At 35.3% G+C, this 16594-nt stretch overlaps 1 protein-coding gene across 2 annotated transcripts in view; it reads right to left on the bottom strand.

The window, feature by feature from the left end:
• The window catches only part of PCDH15 (protocadherin related 15), a 2067151-nt gene that overhangs the window by 822521 nt on the left and 1228036 nt on the right, over nucleotides 1-16594 (bottom strand). The window contains exon 1 of one of the 2 annotated variants that reach the window (XM_031956965.1): nucleotides 5716-6001. The exons of the other annotated variant lie outside the window; for it this stretch is intronic. The gene's annotated coding sequence lies outside the window, so the exon portion shown is untranslated. Of the gene's footprint in view, nucleotides 1-5715; nucleotides 6002-16594 lie in introns of those variants that run through there. 2 annotated transcript variants of the gene reach the window in all.

Raw genomic sequence — 16594 nt, 5'->3', positions numbered from 1 at the left:
GAATCTATTTAGAGCCTCTGAGTCTTCATTTCTTCCAACTACTTCATTTTGCTAAGGTTTCCATCAAGGTCCAGAAAAAATGGACTGAATTCTTTACTCTCTCATTCTTCCATCAACTCTATTGATTACTATCTCCTTCCCCCCACATGTCCAGGTGGCAAGTATTATTGAGTACTAGGCACCTCAAAGGCATGGTTGATAGAATACTGAAACTGCAGTGAAGAAGATCTGAGTTCAAATTTGACCTCAGACACTAGCTATATCACCTGGGCAAATCACTTAACTTCTGTCTGAAACTCAGTTTCCTCATCTGTAAAATTGGGGTAATAATAGCATATACCCTGTGAAGTGAGGGCAAAATGATATAATGGTTATAATTCACTTTGCAAACTTTCAAGTGCTACATACAGGCTAGTTATTATTACATTAATCATAACTATACTTTCTAATTGTCTTCCCATATCCAGCCTCCTCCACATGGCTGAAATTTTCTTATAGAATAGATTTTTACTTTGTTACCATCTTGCTTAAAAAGATTTTAAAGTTCCCTATCTCCTTAGGGGATTCAAGGAGAGACATAAACATTGTCATCACTCATTTTGTCTTTCCAGAGAGATTTTTTCACCACGTTTTAGTTAAAGTGGCTACTATTGGATATTTCTCATCTCTGACTTGCTATCTCTCGCCTTCATGGTTTTCCATTTGTTGGCCTTCATGCCTGCATTTTTTCCTCACATTTATTTCTTGGAACCCCTTAGTCCCTTCGAAGAGCAGTTGCAGTTCAGCTTCTTACACTGTAGTTTGTAACCCCATATGGAGTCTCATAACTGAATGTGTGGGTCCCGAAATTATATTTTATTATCAGTAAATGTTTGATTTGTATACCTATTTTACATGCTTATATATCCAGGATCATGTAAACCTTTCTCTAGTGAAAAGGTTCACTCAAAAGTTGAATAAGTTCAAAAAAGCCTGTCCTCTTGTCCCAAAGGACACCTTTATGATTCTCCAAAGTGTTTTTCCTCCATCCCATTTCCACCCTTCATAAACCTTTAAATCAAATTATGTCAAGTTTCTACTTTGTGACATATTCTTTGGGCTATATGCTGAAAGTAAAAAGGAATCCCTTCCCTAAAATATAAGGAATCAGTCTCTCCTCTCAGGGAGCTCCCAATATAATGAAGCAAAATATCTTTGAATTTACTTTGAATAAGTTTTATATTTACTTATCTTTAAACCCATAATTTTCCCCAAGTATGTTGTAAGCTTCCGGAGAACAGAAATTTTTCATTTCTGCCTTTGTATTCTTGGCCTTAGCACAGTACCTGAAACAGAGTAAGTATTTAATAAATTCTTGATGAATGACACATTCTGCTACTTCTGTGATTTAATTGAATTTCTCTTCCATAAGGGGCATCCCTCTACTGGCATAACCCAGGATATCCCATAAATTTTCAGTAAATGGTAATTTCTTGGAAATTGTACATAATTTTCCTCCACTGACAAGGTATACCAATGTGAGTAGATTAGAATCCCATGGTGCCCAAAGTTTGAATGTATTCAAGTTTGAATTTACTTTTGAAATCGGGTCTTTAGTTAACCATCTGTGTTCATATAGAGACTGATTAAGGCCATAATCTTGGATACTTCTTGAATATTGCCTTTTGCGAATTATAGGTCCAATATATGAATTCTCACAATTCTCTCTTTCTCTCTTTCTGTCTCTGTCTCTCTGTCTCTGTTTCTGTTGATCTGTCTCTCTGTGTTTCTCTGTGTCTCTCTTTCCTTTTTCCTTCTCTATCTCATCTATTATCTCTTTTTCTCTGTATCTGTTTTTCTCTCTTATTAATGGAATTAAGCTGCAGTTGTAGCTAAAAATATTATTAACAAATAAGAATTTTAAGAAATTATGCTAATAGATTTGGCTCTCAAGAAATCTGGTCTCTCTCATTTTATAGAGAGGGAAACTCATGTCCATAAAGGCAGAGAACCTTAGGGAGTTAAATTATATTCTTTGGTTTTCTAGGCTCCTGGTACACCACTCATCCCAGTATACCTAATTACTATTATGTAATGGTACTTTGGTTCCTAAGTTTTCTGGGAAAATGTAAAGCCATCCTAGAAACTTTCTCTTTTTCATGGAAGATACAAACATTTCTATATACTTTGCACCTCCTCCCAAAGAATACCCAAACACACAGATGCTCAAGCAGATAGATGATCACATTGATTTGAGAGTACCTTTTTAGGATGAACAAATCAACTCTTCTACACCTGATTATCCTGGGCAACTTCTATTCATATCCTCCCATTAGATTATCTTAGGGAGGTCCAGCTTGTATGGTAAAACCCTTTCTCATTCTTTCCTTAAATCCATCCATTTCCTTTAACAATCTGATTTCATGATAAATTAAATTATTGCCCTTCTTTTTCTAATATAGCACTGAAGAAAATTGGATTGTGAGCATTACTTATCTGGAAATCTGCATTGTTTATCCTTAAAGCAGACTAATGCTTTTAAAGAAAATTCACAACTGTTCAGTATTCAGTACATGCCAAAATTTACTTTCAAATAATTTTTAATCTTGCAAAAATAGTAAACACCAACTCATCTTCAATACTTCAAAAAAATCAACACAGGCAAGAAAGGAAAGTCAAGAGGCTGAAGGAAAATTTCCATTCATATAGATGCCTGTGACTGCCAAGAGTCTCACAAAAAAACACAGAATACAAAATCAAAGGCTTGTGCATAAAACTCTTAAATATTCCCTCTCAGGTGTTAGCTGTACTTCAATAACATAGGTATGTTGGGAACTGGGCAATTGCTTATGAACAATGGCAAGAGAGAGGCCTGTTATCAGGAAATCAATCAATGAAATAAAACAACAACAACAAACAACAACAACAACAACAACAGCAGCAGTAGCAACAACAACAGCAACAACAACAGCAGCAACAACAACAACTCAGGAGGCTTGAGTGAGAATCTCAGTTCAATTCTGTCACTACTTGTTGCTGAATGTAGTATGATCATAGTCACCTTGGGATTCTGGTCTTCTGAGATAACTCTGCCTTGGGTGGGAGGAAAGTGTTTGGTGCACAGGGTGATAGAGGAAGCACAGGTCCTTCTAAAATGGTATTCAATAAAATGCCACCATTTTTATTACAACATTACTTTGCATCAGATTTTTATCTTCTCTTTTCTTTTCTTGTCAGTTAACTCTGCTTGCTGCAATCTGCCGCCATCTGCAATTGTAGGAAGAGGCCCGAAGCTTTCTGGACCAAGACAGAATAGAAATGTTCCGCCCTGAATGCTTTTGCCAAGTGATAAGGATGCTATTGACACTCAGAGGAGAAAATGGAGAAATAGAAAAATGAGTCTGGGCACAATGGTATCTCTGACTCTGTAAGACTGTGAAGAATGTTAAACAGTAAGACTAGATTTGATCTTTATGGATTTAGAAATTGATAATGGAAAAAGATAAGAAGAAATGATGATTATACTGAGAGATCATTTGATATAAATTTACAAGTCAGATTTTGGGAGTCCAAAGAGTAGGATTTAAGAACGAATCAATGTGATGCTGTGTGGAGCAAAGGCAATTAAGTAGAACAATGGATAAAGGTCCAGGCCTGAAATCAGGAGACCTGAGTTCAAATGTAGTCCCAAACACTTACTAGTTGCATGACCCTTGGTAAGTCACTTAGCTCTGTTTGCCTCAGTTTCTTCTTCTATAATATGAACTGGAGAAAGGAAATAATAAAATATCCCACTATCTTTTCCAAGAAAACCCCAATTGGGATTACACAGAGTCAAACATGGCTGAAGAACAATTATATAAAAAATATGAGAGAGGTGACTATGATATTTATTTTATTTCTTGTTCTTATTATTTTTTCTTAATTTTCTCAGTAATCCAATATTTGGTACTTGAAAGGGTGCTTAATAAATACTTACTAATGAGATGGAACTAAATTTGAGAGTCCTAACTGTATATGAGGATTGAGTTTGTGAAAGACATATACAAATTTAGCATGTAGTTACTTGTGTCTCTTCTCCTCTCTTCCTCCTTTTCCTCCACTTTCCCTTTAAACACAGTATCCTATAAATAAAGTGGGCGGGTCCAATTTAAAATGTATAGGGATTTGTTGGAGCCATCTTGAATTACCCTGATAGTTAAATTTTCAGTGTGGACTTTTGTAGCTTTGTTATCAAAAATCAGTGCTTGATAATTATTTTCTTAATTAGACTTGAGAAAATGATGAGAATGTTCTAATGCAGGTTAAATTAAAAAGTGGATAGCAGGTTTTTCAACATTTACCAGCATGCTGCTGGGTTTACTGAACCAGAGGGCTGCCCAGATTTAGAATATACACCCAACTCAGTGATGTCTGTCACCTACATGCCAAGTCTTTCCAGCAGTAGTTGTGATTCAGTCTGAGTATTTGGCCATCTACTGCCACTTGTCAGCATCCTCCACTCAATGAGGGATCATGGAAACAATATTATCTCAAAGTTGACTTGGATAAGGTTGTTTTCTGAGTTTCTCTTAGCTTTAGGTTGGGCCTCAGAGTTAGATTTGGATACAACTATAGAAATTACTGGTCCTTCAAGAGAATTATCCAAGATCACATATGAAATGTCACAGTTTACTTGGAACCAGTGTCCCCTGGAACACTAGCTCCATTTCCCACTGAAACTTGCTATCTCCAACTCCTAACTTACTACTGTGACTTATTGTGAAAAGAAAATCCTTGCCACAATACAATATGAACCACTGGCCATTGGCCACTTTCTGACAAGGTTTCCCATAACTGGCTCTTTGTTCACTAAGTTCCCTCACTCAAATTCTACTTAAAATTTTCACCGTGTCCTGGAGATAATTATAAAACTACCAAGCAATATTCAAGAACCTAGGCGATCCTATCAAGCTTTTCATTCATGAGCATTAATTAAATACCTGCCATGCTCCAGGTACAATGCTATATGGCGTAGTTAGAAAGATTCATCAATCTGACCTTTGTTCAAGAGAAGCTTACACATTATAATGAAGATAATGCTCACAAACAAGCAGAGAAACACAAAAACAAAATACTGGAGGGAACCTAAACTTTGCTTTTAATTGATTTCAAAATTACTACATTTGGGATTTAAGTAATTATAAATTATAAATATGTACACATAGATTTCTTTTTTTTTTTCCCTTCCTATTTTAATTGGGGATGAGGAACATGAGCAGCTAGAGGACAGGCTGTAGTGGGATATCAGTTAAGACTTTCACCAAGAGAAGTCAGGAGCTAATCCTCCTGGAAGGAATCTGTGGGTTCTAAGAGCAGAAGTAACAGAAAGGCATTACAGGGGTTGGGCATGGATCTTTCAAAACACAGAGATTGGGGATGAAAGATTGGGGACTAAGTTGGATTTATAGGGCCCTTGAAATGTGTTTCTAGACACAGGAACAATTCAGAAGCAAGGAGGGATTTCAGTTTATCTTCTCTGACTTCATTGATGGGAAAACTAAGACCCAGGGAGTTTCAGAAGCATGCTAAACGTTCTAAAGGAGGGACAGAATGAGTATTTCAATCCAGGCCAGTTGACATCAGATCTAGGGTTCCATTGGTAATTAGCAGAGCTGGGATCCAGATGAGATTTTCCTACCCTAGTCACCAAGTTCCAGATTTTTGGACCATATGATCCTGAGCAAAACATATTACCTCTGGAAGTCTGCTCTTCTTATCTTCAAAAATATTGGTTGGACTACAGTGGTCTGCCAGGTCCCTTATATCCTCCTTTCAATGTTGCTCAACATCCTATTGTTAGGTATTGTGCCTTACCTACTTTTAGGTTTTGTCTGTACTTTGTGTTCTGAATCAGATTGCAATTTCCACGGAAAGATTAGGAATGGGCGATATATGGCTTGAGACAGAGTTGGGATTAGGGATGGTGGACATATTACAATGGTAGGGCACAAATAGAATTATATGAACAGGTTAGATATGGTGCAATTAGATCTCACCTCCCTCACAAATGAATAGAATGTTGGATTTGGAGTCAGAGAATCTTGGCTCTCTCTATTTCAGGCTTTACTGATTTCTAGCTATGAGATGTTAGGTAACTCACTCAACCTGTCTAGACTTCAAGATTTTTTAACTTTAAAATAAAAGGGTGTGACTGTATGAGTTTTAAGGTTTCTTCTAGCTCAAAAATCAATGAACATCTGATCCTTATGTCCTTATTCCTGTTAATCAGACCTGTTAATCACTCAATCATTCAGATTCTCAACTTCACATTTGTTGACTTCTCTTTCGTATTTCTACCCACCTCCCCATGCCAGTCATTGACATCAAGTCCTTTCTCATGATTCTACAAAAGCTTTCCCCTTCATTGCCCTTTTCATCCCATTATTATTACTCAAAGGCCTAGAATTAAAAAACAACAGCAACAACAGCAACGACAACAACAAAAACAAAAACAAAAAACAAAACAAAACAAAACACAAAAAAAACAAACAACCAAACAAAAAAAAAACCAAACAGCTTCTTAAGTGGGCTCTATTCTTTAATCACCCCAGTTCCAATGAAACCTGCATGAAGCTTCCTCAAGCCAGCCTTTAATTATGGACCCTCATTTTTCCCTCCTGATTACAAGCACAATCCAAAATGCTCAGCATGATATTCTTTGCTCTCTTTGACTAAACATTTTAGTCTTCTATGTTACTTTTTTTTTTTCTCTTGAGATTTCTCATTAATGCATATTCCAAGAGGATCTACTGTCAGAAGGACCAAGATTCAGCTTTTATAACTGCAGCGACTTGGGCTTTTGGCCTCCAAGTTCAGTGGCCTTCCATTCTGTTCTCACCCTCCCAGAAATCCTCTTAGGTTAATGTTGTTGGCCAGAACTCTGTACTTGAAACAAGGATTCTTACAAGGTGCTAACTCAGTGGAATTAATAAAACAATGGTTATGTAGTTTAGCATGGTGATTAATAGTTCTCTGGTTCAGTACACATACTTAGTACTTAATTTAGTTCTACAAGATTCACACCTATGATAATGTAATTATAATAGAGCATATAAACTAGAACAAACTCAGCCAGACAGATTCATTCCATATCACACCATCTTGGTGTCCTCCTTCGCTTCTCCACTGAAACCAAGATCGAGGAAGGTCTCCAAGAAATTTAGCTGAAGCCCCAGGTGAGGAGACAAGACTTGGAAGGAGAAAATAAATAATTTGGAATTTAACACCTGGCTGTTCCGTTGGTGATTACTTTACTGAAACAAAGGTTGATCCAGAGATCTCCAGAAAACCAACCAGAACACTATAGGTTAATTGTCTTAATATCCTGTTGTAAGATTCACCTTCTGAAATACAAATGTCCAAAGAAAAGTCTATATGCAGAGTTAAATATGCTGGACTATTTCAAGGAATTGATAACCATATCTATGAAAGTCTTGTCTCCAATAGGGCATATCACAGTCCATCCCTGTTGAATCTTCTAATGAGATGTCCTCCTGTAATCCCCCAGTATGGCCTCAGTAACCTTGGAAATATCCTTCCTCTAGATCTCTTGAACTAGAGATGCCAGTGGAGCATACAGATGAGGTACTGGTCATCTCCTGCTCCAGATTGGCACTTTAAAAAAACACATCCTTTGCACTGTCTTGGGTGCACCCTGGCAGAAAGTAGACTAGGAATCTCTGAGAATTAACCATAATATAAACAAGAGATCTTCTCACTTCTTAGTTGGCACTGTGTCTCATACAACTCACAACCACCATGTGTTTCTTCATTACTCTGTGGGTGACTTTTAGGAGAATGAAGAGACAAAAATAGGACTTCAGTCTTTGATTTCATTTATCAAAGGAACTACTGAACAAGGAAGCTCTCTCTACATTGCTGGTTGACAGGTTCTTGATGATTCATAATCTTCAAGAATTATCTGGCAGCATGGAATGATTAAAAAAAAAACTTGTCTGGGGTCTCACTGCCATTTGGGGTTAGACCCAAAGCTTGAACACAGCACTAATTGACTCTAAGCTCAGGGCTCTGTCTGTTATTTACTGATGTCTCTGGATTAGGAAAATACAGAAAACAAAAAAAAAAAAATTGGCTTCACTGTTCAGAAAAAGATTCATATTTCTGTCTAGGAACATTCTCCCATTGATAGTCTACATTGAACAAATATAAGATTGGAGGTTTGAGGGGTATTGAATTTTCCATTTACCTCTTCCCCCAAACAAATCACAGCCTTCCTAATGAAAATAATAATGACAACAAGACAAGCAGAAATTTTCTGGGTGGGAATTCAGTGATAACTTATTCTTAAAGGAGAAAGAGATCTTTGACAGACAAGAATGTGAGAATCAATTTTTGACTTCAGAGATGATTGGTTTAAATGAAAATCTGATGTCCTTGCTTCAGTAAGAGTTCAGGGGTATACACCAATCTCATAGACTTTAACATGAAAAATGAAACTGCTCTAAGACAAAGATCTATATCTCTCTCTCCCTACAACCTCCCTCCTCCACTGCTTATAGGAAATTTTAATTAATTTCACAAGGACAAGTTCATCAAACACAGTATCTCATGATGCGTTTTCTTTGTTCATTTGTTAGACTTTGTGTCAAAGAGGAAATTTATTGTGTGGCACAATGCTCTGTTTCCAGAGCCAGGCCTTGCCAGAGCATACAAGCCTAGAATGTAGCAGCTGGTGAAACCTAATATTGATGCCTCCTGGAGCCATTTATGCCCTTGCTACATGAGTACCTGCTGGGTCTATACTCTGGAATCTTGACATTGGTCATAATGTCTGTTTTGTGGCTTTTTTATACATTGTAAGGCACTTAGAATTAACATAATGATTTTCTTCCTCAAACTAAGAAATACAATTAACATTGTGTATGTTTGGGATGCTAGGTTGACATTTTACAGAATCACAGATGTCTTTTTCTATTCTCTCTCTCTCTCTCTTTTTTCTTATTTTGTATCTGGTTCAATAAATTAAAAAAAGAAGAAGAAAAAAGTATTCTTAAACAAAGTACAATTAGGGATCGCCTTAAAGTTGAAATATCCAATTATTAGCAGCTTCCAATCCATCGTTACTATTTCAGTAAATAATCCATGACATTGTTCAAAACCAATAGATTCATTAGATGCCTACTATTTCCTAAATGCCAAAGTAAATAGGAACAAAACTTTCAGCCCACTCAGCCACCCTGAAAAGGAATTTCCACTTGAGCATGTTTAAAACTTGTAAAATATTGATGCTGCTAAAATTAAAAGATGACAGCTAACTTGAAGAGAGTAAAAAGTAAACACGAATCTAAATAACCCCCAATAAAGATGAAAATCAAGATAGTTCTAGAGGAGAAAGAAAAAGAAAATTATATAGGATATGTTTTTTTTTCCTTTTTAATATTCATGAAATTAGTTGTTTTTTTTACCTTATATATAATTTGTAATTTTCATTTTTATGTATGTTACAACCCTCTTATAGGATCTAAGGTCTTTTAGGGTATGGGATTTTTTTTGGTAACTTACAGACCATAGATCTCTTCTACATTGTAGGGCTTAGGGGCCTGGGACCCCTGTGATCTGAAAAAATCTGTTTAAAGCAATTTGGCCCTCTGTATCAGGGGAAAAAATTCTGAATTATTATAAAAGATTAACATATGATGAAAGTATACAATACTATACATATATTTCATGCATTTCTGTGGTTCTAAACTTTTTCTGTGCTGTCTGTTGCCTTTCACCTGTAATCTGCCAAGTCTTCAAACACTCTCCCCCATTTTCATTTAAATTCTTATACTGATGGTCCATATATTTGAAACCATGATGGGAAAAGTCACAATGTGGAAGGATAGCTGCATGTAATAGGCACTGGACAGATGTTGTTTAATGAAAGGGTGAATGAATCAATATAACATAGATTTAAAATTTGTGATTTGTGGGGGAAATTTTTTTCTAAGTTTACAAGGAAATCACTAATTGGTCAATTACTATTTCCTTTATGGAAGAAATGGGGAACAGGAAAAGTCTTCCCTTGAAAGCCTTGATCCAAACAGAATCACTTTTCATAGGTTTTAGGTTATCGTCCAAAGGATACATAATTTATGCCAGAAACGATCACCACTTATTTCTTATTTATACAGAATAATTGTGTTTAGTGATGCTTAGGAGTATGTAATTAAAACTTATTGCTTTCTACAGACATTTGCCAATCAGCTATCTCTTTCACCTGCTTCATCAAACATAGAGCAATCATGTACCTCCTTTCCCCAGTGGTTGATAATTGTTTGGCTGCTTCTTGGTATTCCATATAAAGAAGCCCTTTGATGGGTTGAAAGGGAAAGGGATCCAGTAATGCAATTCAGTATACCAAGAGATTGAAAATAAGCAAGGAAAACCATGATTTCCGAGTAGAAGGGTAACATGATTAGGAGAAAGATGTTTTTCTTAAGAGTTAAAAAAACATCCTTGAAACGTCATATCGATGGATATTACTAGACTTTGTGGTGAAAATTGCAAAATTAGAGAATTTTCAAGTTGGAAAGGGCCTTATTGGCCATATAATCCAAAAGAAATACTATTTGAAGGATATAGCGATCATGGAGGAACATAGCTATCATGTGATCATTATAAGTCTTCTTCTTGAAGCCCTCCAATGAGAGAGGAACAACTGTTTCTCTGTCAACCCAGAGTATTTGGTGGCAGATTGTTAGAAAACTTTTGATGATGTCAAGCCTACCTTTTTTTAAAAATTTTATTTCTACTATCCATTAGTTCTTAGTGTGTTTTCTAAACGAAAGCAGAAATCTAATCATTTTTCTTTGTGACCCTGAAAAAAATCAAGATAAATATAATATGCAACCATCTGCTTTTTTGTCTTCTATTTTTTCAGGATGAAATCCCCCAGTTCCTTCTCCTAAGTCTCATATAGCATGGATCCTAGATCCATCACTATCTGTCCAGTTCATTTTTCTTTTCCTTTTTCAACTCTGGCACATTGAATTGATCGCAATAATCTAGATGACTCAACTAGTACAGAGTATAAAACGACTCTTACCTCATTTTTTCTCAGATATTTCTCAGTGTCTCAATATAAGTCAAAACATTAGCTTTTCTATCTGCCACTGCACATTACTGAATCTGATTTAGCTTACAGGTCATAAAACCTGCTGCCTACTTATATCTTCTCCCCACTCATTGTTTATTTGAAAAGATGATATTTTTAAATTGTGTATCAGGTTTTACATTTATGTCCACTAGACTTCCTGGAATTGGATTGTAGTTCCAGAAATTGGACTAGGTTGATTGAAAAGAGATGATTGTTCAGTCAAGAGGGACCATTCTTGCCTTTCTCTTCCCCTGCACTTGGAGTGATCATGGTTTATATGTCTCAAGAATACTCTTTGCCAAAGTGTAATCACTCAGATGTTCAGAATGAAGTCTGAACTGTGCCCAGTGAGGCTTATTATATACTACTGTACTCAACAAGGTTGGCTCTTCACTTACTAATAAGTTGGTTCAAGCTAACTCTGACCTCAACCCAGTGTCAGGGGATGTATTACTTGGAAACATTTAAATTCAAGTGGACTTGGAGATAACTTGGGTGAATGCATATCCTCTTGGAAGAAGGTGTCTTCAACTTTATTTGGCTCTTAATTTTACAGGGTATGCACATGACAGATTGAAAGGAGACAAAGAAAGAGACAGAGAGAAAAAGAGAAAGAAACAGAGACAGAGACAGGTAAAGAAGGAGCAGGAAGGAAATGGAGAGAAAAGAAGGAGGGAGAAGGAGCTATATATATACATATAAACATACACATACATATGTGTACATATGTACATATATATGTACATGCATACACATCAATGGAATAGTAAATTAAATACTGGCTAGTCTTACAGATAGTGCTAGACTTGTAACTCAAAACAGATAATGGAAGCAAAATAATTTTGAACCTGTGGTGTGAATTTATTATAGAAACCCTTGGGATCATAGCTGTGTTTGTTTAGTGTCGACCTAGGTGGCCATCTAGTCCAACCTGGTTATCACTAAAGCAATTATTTTGTATAAATAAGAAATAAATGGTGATTGTTTCTGGCATAACATATGGACACTTTCTCTGATAAATTTAAAATTTATACCGAGACCCTGGCTGGCCTTAGGTTTTCAGTAGAATTATTTATTTCCTTCTTTATTTAGATAATAAAATGAAAGGTCGGAGAAGAGTAATTTGCCTAGTTTTATAAAGATAGGGAAGCATTCTAAGGGAGATTTGAACCCAGTTTTTCTGACTATAAAGTCAGCATTCTCTTTATTATGATGGCATTACTCAAACTCCTGCAAGGTTTGCTGAAACTTAGTTAACCTTTGGCTCCATTCTAAGACTGCATGAGATGAAAAGTTGAAGGGATCACCTCCTGTACCTGGATTGTTTCATGTATAATCTGCACTGTGCCAGCTGGAAAAATCTGCCTTATTGAAATATTTCATAGCCCTAGATTAATAACAATACTGATAAAGGGAATACAAGCATTGCAACCATCATCAGTCTTATATAATCTTATAACTTTGAAATTTAAGGAGTCCTTAATGATCATCGTGATGTATTAGAATTATTTCTGAGCCTATATAGTTATGAGAAATCTGGGCTTTAACTCCCGGTGCTAATGACTAATGCCTCTGTGACTCTTGGAGTTTCATCTGAAAAAAAAAATCAGTCTATTTTACAAGTTATTATTTTTAGAAAGTGCTTTTAAAATGGGAAAGCTTTATAAAAATGATAATGATGATGGTGATCAAAGTTATATTCCTCTCATACAAATGAGAAATAGGTATAGTGGTGACATGTCTTAGGCCACTCACATAATTATTTTAAGAATACTGCATCATATTTAATCTCTCATTTAAGTCTTAACAGTAAAATTTTTAATGTTCTTTAGAATATAAGTTCCTTAAATGCAGGAACAATTTCATTTTTCTTTTTGTATACATATACAAAGTTGTTGTTCATTTGTCTTAGCCATGTGTAACTCTTAATGATTCCATTTTGGGGTTTTCTTGGCAAAAAATATTGGAGTGATTTGCTATTTCTTTGTCCAATTCATTTTGTAGATAAGGGAACTGAGGTAAACAGGATCAAGTGACGTTCAGAATCACACAGCTAGTAAGTGTTTGAAGCTGGATTTGATGTCACAAAAATGAGTCTTCTTGACTGCAGACCCAGTGATCTAGCCTCTGCACCACCTAGCTAAACATATTAGGAACCTAATAAATGTTTAATAAGTTTGTTGAATGTAATTTAATTTAATTAGTCTATGACATGTCAAGAATATATCTACAAGACAGATTTAAAAAAATGAATCATACCAGGTTCTTTGGTTTACCCATAGCCAGTAGTAGTTAACAATACAACCAGGACAAAAATCCAAAATGATCTGGGGCCCAGCTAATTGAAAATCAACAAAAAACATTGAACTAAAAGACCATGCCTTCAGCAGTTAATATTCCTTTCTCCTTTGCTGATGACTCTGTCAAGTAAGCTTTTTCAGAGAACTCAAATTACTGCCACCATATTTGAAATTGTATATTATGTATATATATATATATATATATGTATCTAGATATAGATAAATATATATGTGTGTATGTATATATATAATATATATATATATATATATATATATATATATATATATATATGTATGTATGTATTGAATCCACTCTCTTCGAAACAGACCATTATCATAAAATCTCCCTCTCAAGAGACTAAAGTGACTTATATTTACATCCTAAGTAATTCAGGTCCCCAATTTAAGGAGAAAATACCACCTTCTATTTCCTCTGTGAGCAGGTTCAGAGCTACAACTCTGCAAATTAGGATAACTTGGCATAACCTTTACATTAGTTGAATCATACTACAATTATTCTCTGTTGAAAATAGTTTTAAAAAAAGATGGTACAAGCTATTTCTAGCCCCTCCTCTAATAGAATAGAGATAGGCAATTAAAAAAAAAAAGAGGAAAAAAAAATATGGCTCAGAAAGATGGTGAACTTTCTTTTACATTGATTTAAAAAAATACCCAAAATACCAACCCATTTTTAACTATACTTGAGGTAAAGACTCAAATTTTAATTATTCAGGGAAATTCATTCACTTCTGGTTCAGAATGTAGGAACAAGCTGAAAAGGAGAATATTAACAATGTATTCAGTCAGCACAGCTCTAAGAGACTTTAGAGATCATTTAGATTAGGGGCTTTTTTTTGATGTGTTCTGAACCCTTAGGCCAGTCCAGTAAAGATTGTGGACCTCTCCCCAAAATAATGTTTTTAAATGCAGTGACGTTTGAAATGTTTGTTTATGGGGTTATTACATATTGGTGGAATAAAAGCCAAAGGTGTTAGGAGTAGGTCACAATGATGGGCATATAGTCATCTTTCCCCAAATTAATTCTATAGTCCTTCACTCTCTTACAATTTATTTCAATATCATTCAGATCCATATATATTCATTATTGCATATCAGGTATCATATAAGATAATTTGGATATAAAGCCAATGAGCAAATATCTTTCTCTGTGTATATACACATATACATACATACATACATGTATGTGTGTATGTACATATATACATTTATAGATATAGAGATAGAGATAGCTAGATAGACAGATGATATATAGATAATAAGTAGATTGATGTAGATGAATGATAAATAGATGATAGCTAGATGCATAGATTGACAAACAGACAGATACATACATAGATATATAAGTATGTAGTTAGATTCATAGGTAGATAAATACAGACAGATAAATAGATGATAGATATACAGGTAGATAGATGATATATATAGAGTATTGTCCAATTGGTAATTAGCCTTAAGTGCTCCAACCTCAGTGCATCTGCTCAGCTTCAGCCCATTACATCTCTCTGTGCTTGATTTTCCCTATTTATAAAATGAAGGATCTGGCAAGGACTTTGAATTACCATTCTATATCTTAACCTACCATCCCATGATTTCTGTACAGGGAAAAATAAAACAATGAAAGGGGTAATTATATAATATTTGGTTAGCCAAATCTTAGCCTAAAGTGAGACTATTTCCAAAGAGTCAAAACTAACTCAGAGAAGTTGTAACTTGATTGAAATGGAGGTCACAATAGGATAGATGTAGGATCCAGATCCAGACCTAGCTTGATTACAAGTCCATAAGTCTCCACTATTTCAGCCAAGTTAATGTTCAATGCTGTTAACTACACATGATATAAAAATGTAAGAATTTTTAAATTTTGTTTTGTGCTCATATAGGAGAATTCTCAACTTGTTGCATCGTTGTATGACATTAACTAAGGGATGAAAGTGTTTTTTCAGGGACAGGCATCCAGACATAGAGATACAGAGATTTATTAATATTTCATTTACACAGTTATATAGAATGTCTTCCAAAAAAGTCTTGGTTAGGGTTTTGTGGGTTTCACTGGGTTACAGAAAGGTATGGCACTGGAGACAATCTCATTGGGCCCCATCAAGTCAGAAAATCTTTAAATAAAGTCTCTGATGGACTATATATCTCTTGTTGAAACATAATCATAATTAAGGTATAAGAAGACCATACCCTAGTTGGTGGCAAGGTGATCAATATTTCCACCACAGGTATACCTACAGACTGGATTTTAATTTCATGGATTTTGAGCTAACAGAGACTTTTAATGACAAAGACATTTAATCTAACCAGTTAAATTCACAGATGAGAAAACTGAAGCTGAGATACATTTAAAAATTTTGCCCCCTGTCCACTGGGTAGCAAGTGAAGAACTGGCATTTGAACTCAGAATTTTAGATGAGTAGCCCCATGCCCTTTCCCCTCTACTATATCACCTATAGAGTTCATGGTCTTCTTTGGTGAAGGAGTCTTTCCAGGGATGAAGTTACATGTTCTCAGAATGTGGAAGTAATCACAAAAAGGAGAGATGACCAATTATTCACAACCTAAACTGGCATCGTTTTTTTTTCTTGTAGAAAATAATATTCAAATAGACTCTTTAAAGAAAATCTTATTGCATATAAATGCTCACTATGCATATTTTCATGATTCCTACTCCACTGAAATAATGGAATGGATGCATTTTATTATGCTTTGGAATGAAATAAAGATATAGTTTTCCAAGTAGCAATAATGAAAAATCCCTATAATAAAGTATAACAGGCTTCTGTAAATATTTTAACACTCAACTCAAAGACACTTGACTCTAAGCCACATATACATGAGCTGGCTTCCAGGGATGGTGACTGCCTCTTCCCTGAAAAGCTACTGCAAAATTTATCCAGCCTGTTGGGAGATTATGCCATCTCTGGAGAATCATCTAATCATATCATGAACATTTCCATACTGTGCCTATAAATATCTCTCTAGTGGCATCCATGAGGAAGTTGAAATGGTTCAAGATCTAGGAGTAATTTAATCAGGATGTCAAGAGGCAAGTGACAGAAGGTGAAATCATTAAACTGCACTGTTACTGAGGAGGCCCCTACTGTGAGGCATCCTTCATGGAAAGAAAAGGGGAGGCACTTTGGAGAAA

Source organism: Sarcophilus harrisii, chromosome 2 (assembly GCF_902635505.1).
Source record: "Sarcophilus harrisii chromosome 2, mSarHar1.11, whole genome shotgun sequence".
NCBI lineage: Eukaryota > Metazoa > Chordata > Mammalia > Dasyuromorphia > Dasyuridae > Sarcophilus > Sarcophilus harrisii.
This window is presented reverse-complemented; position numbering and strand designations above follow the sequence as displayed.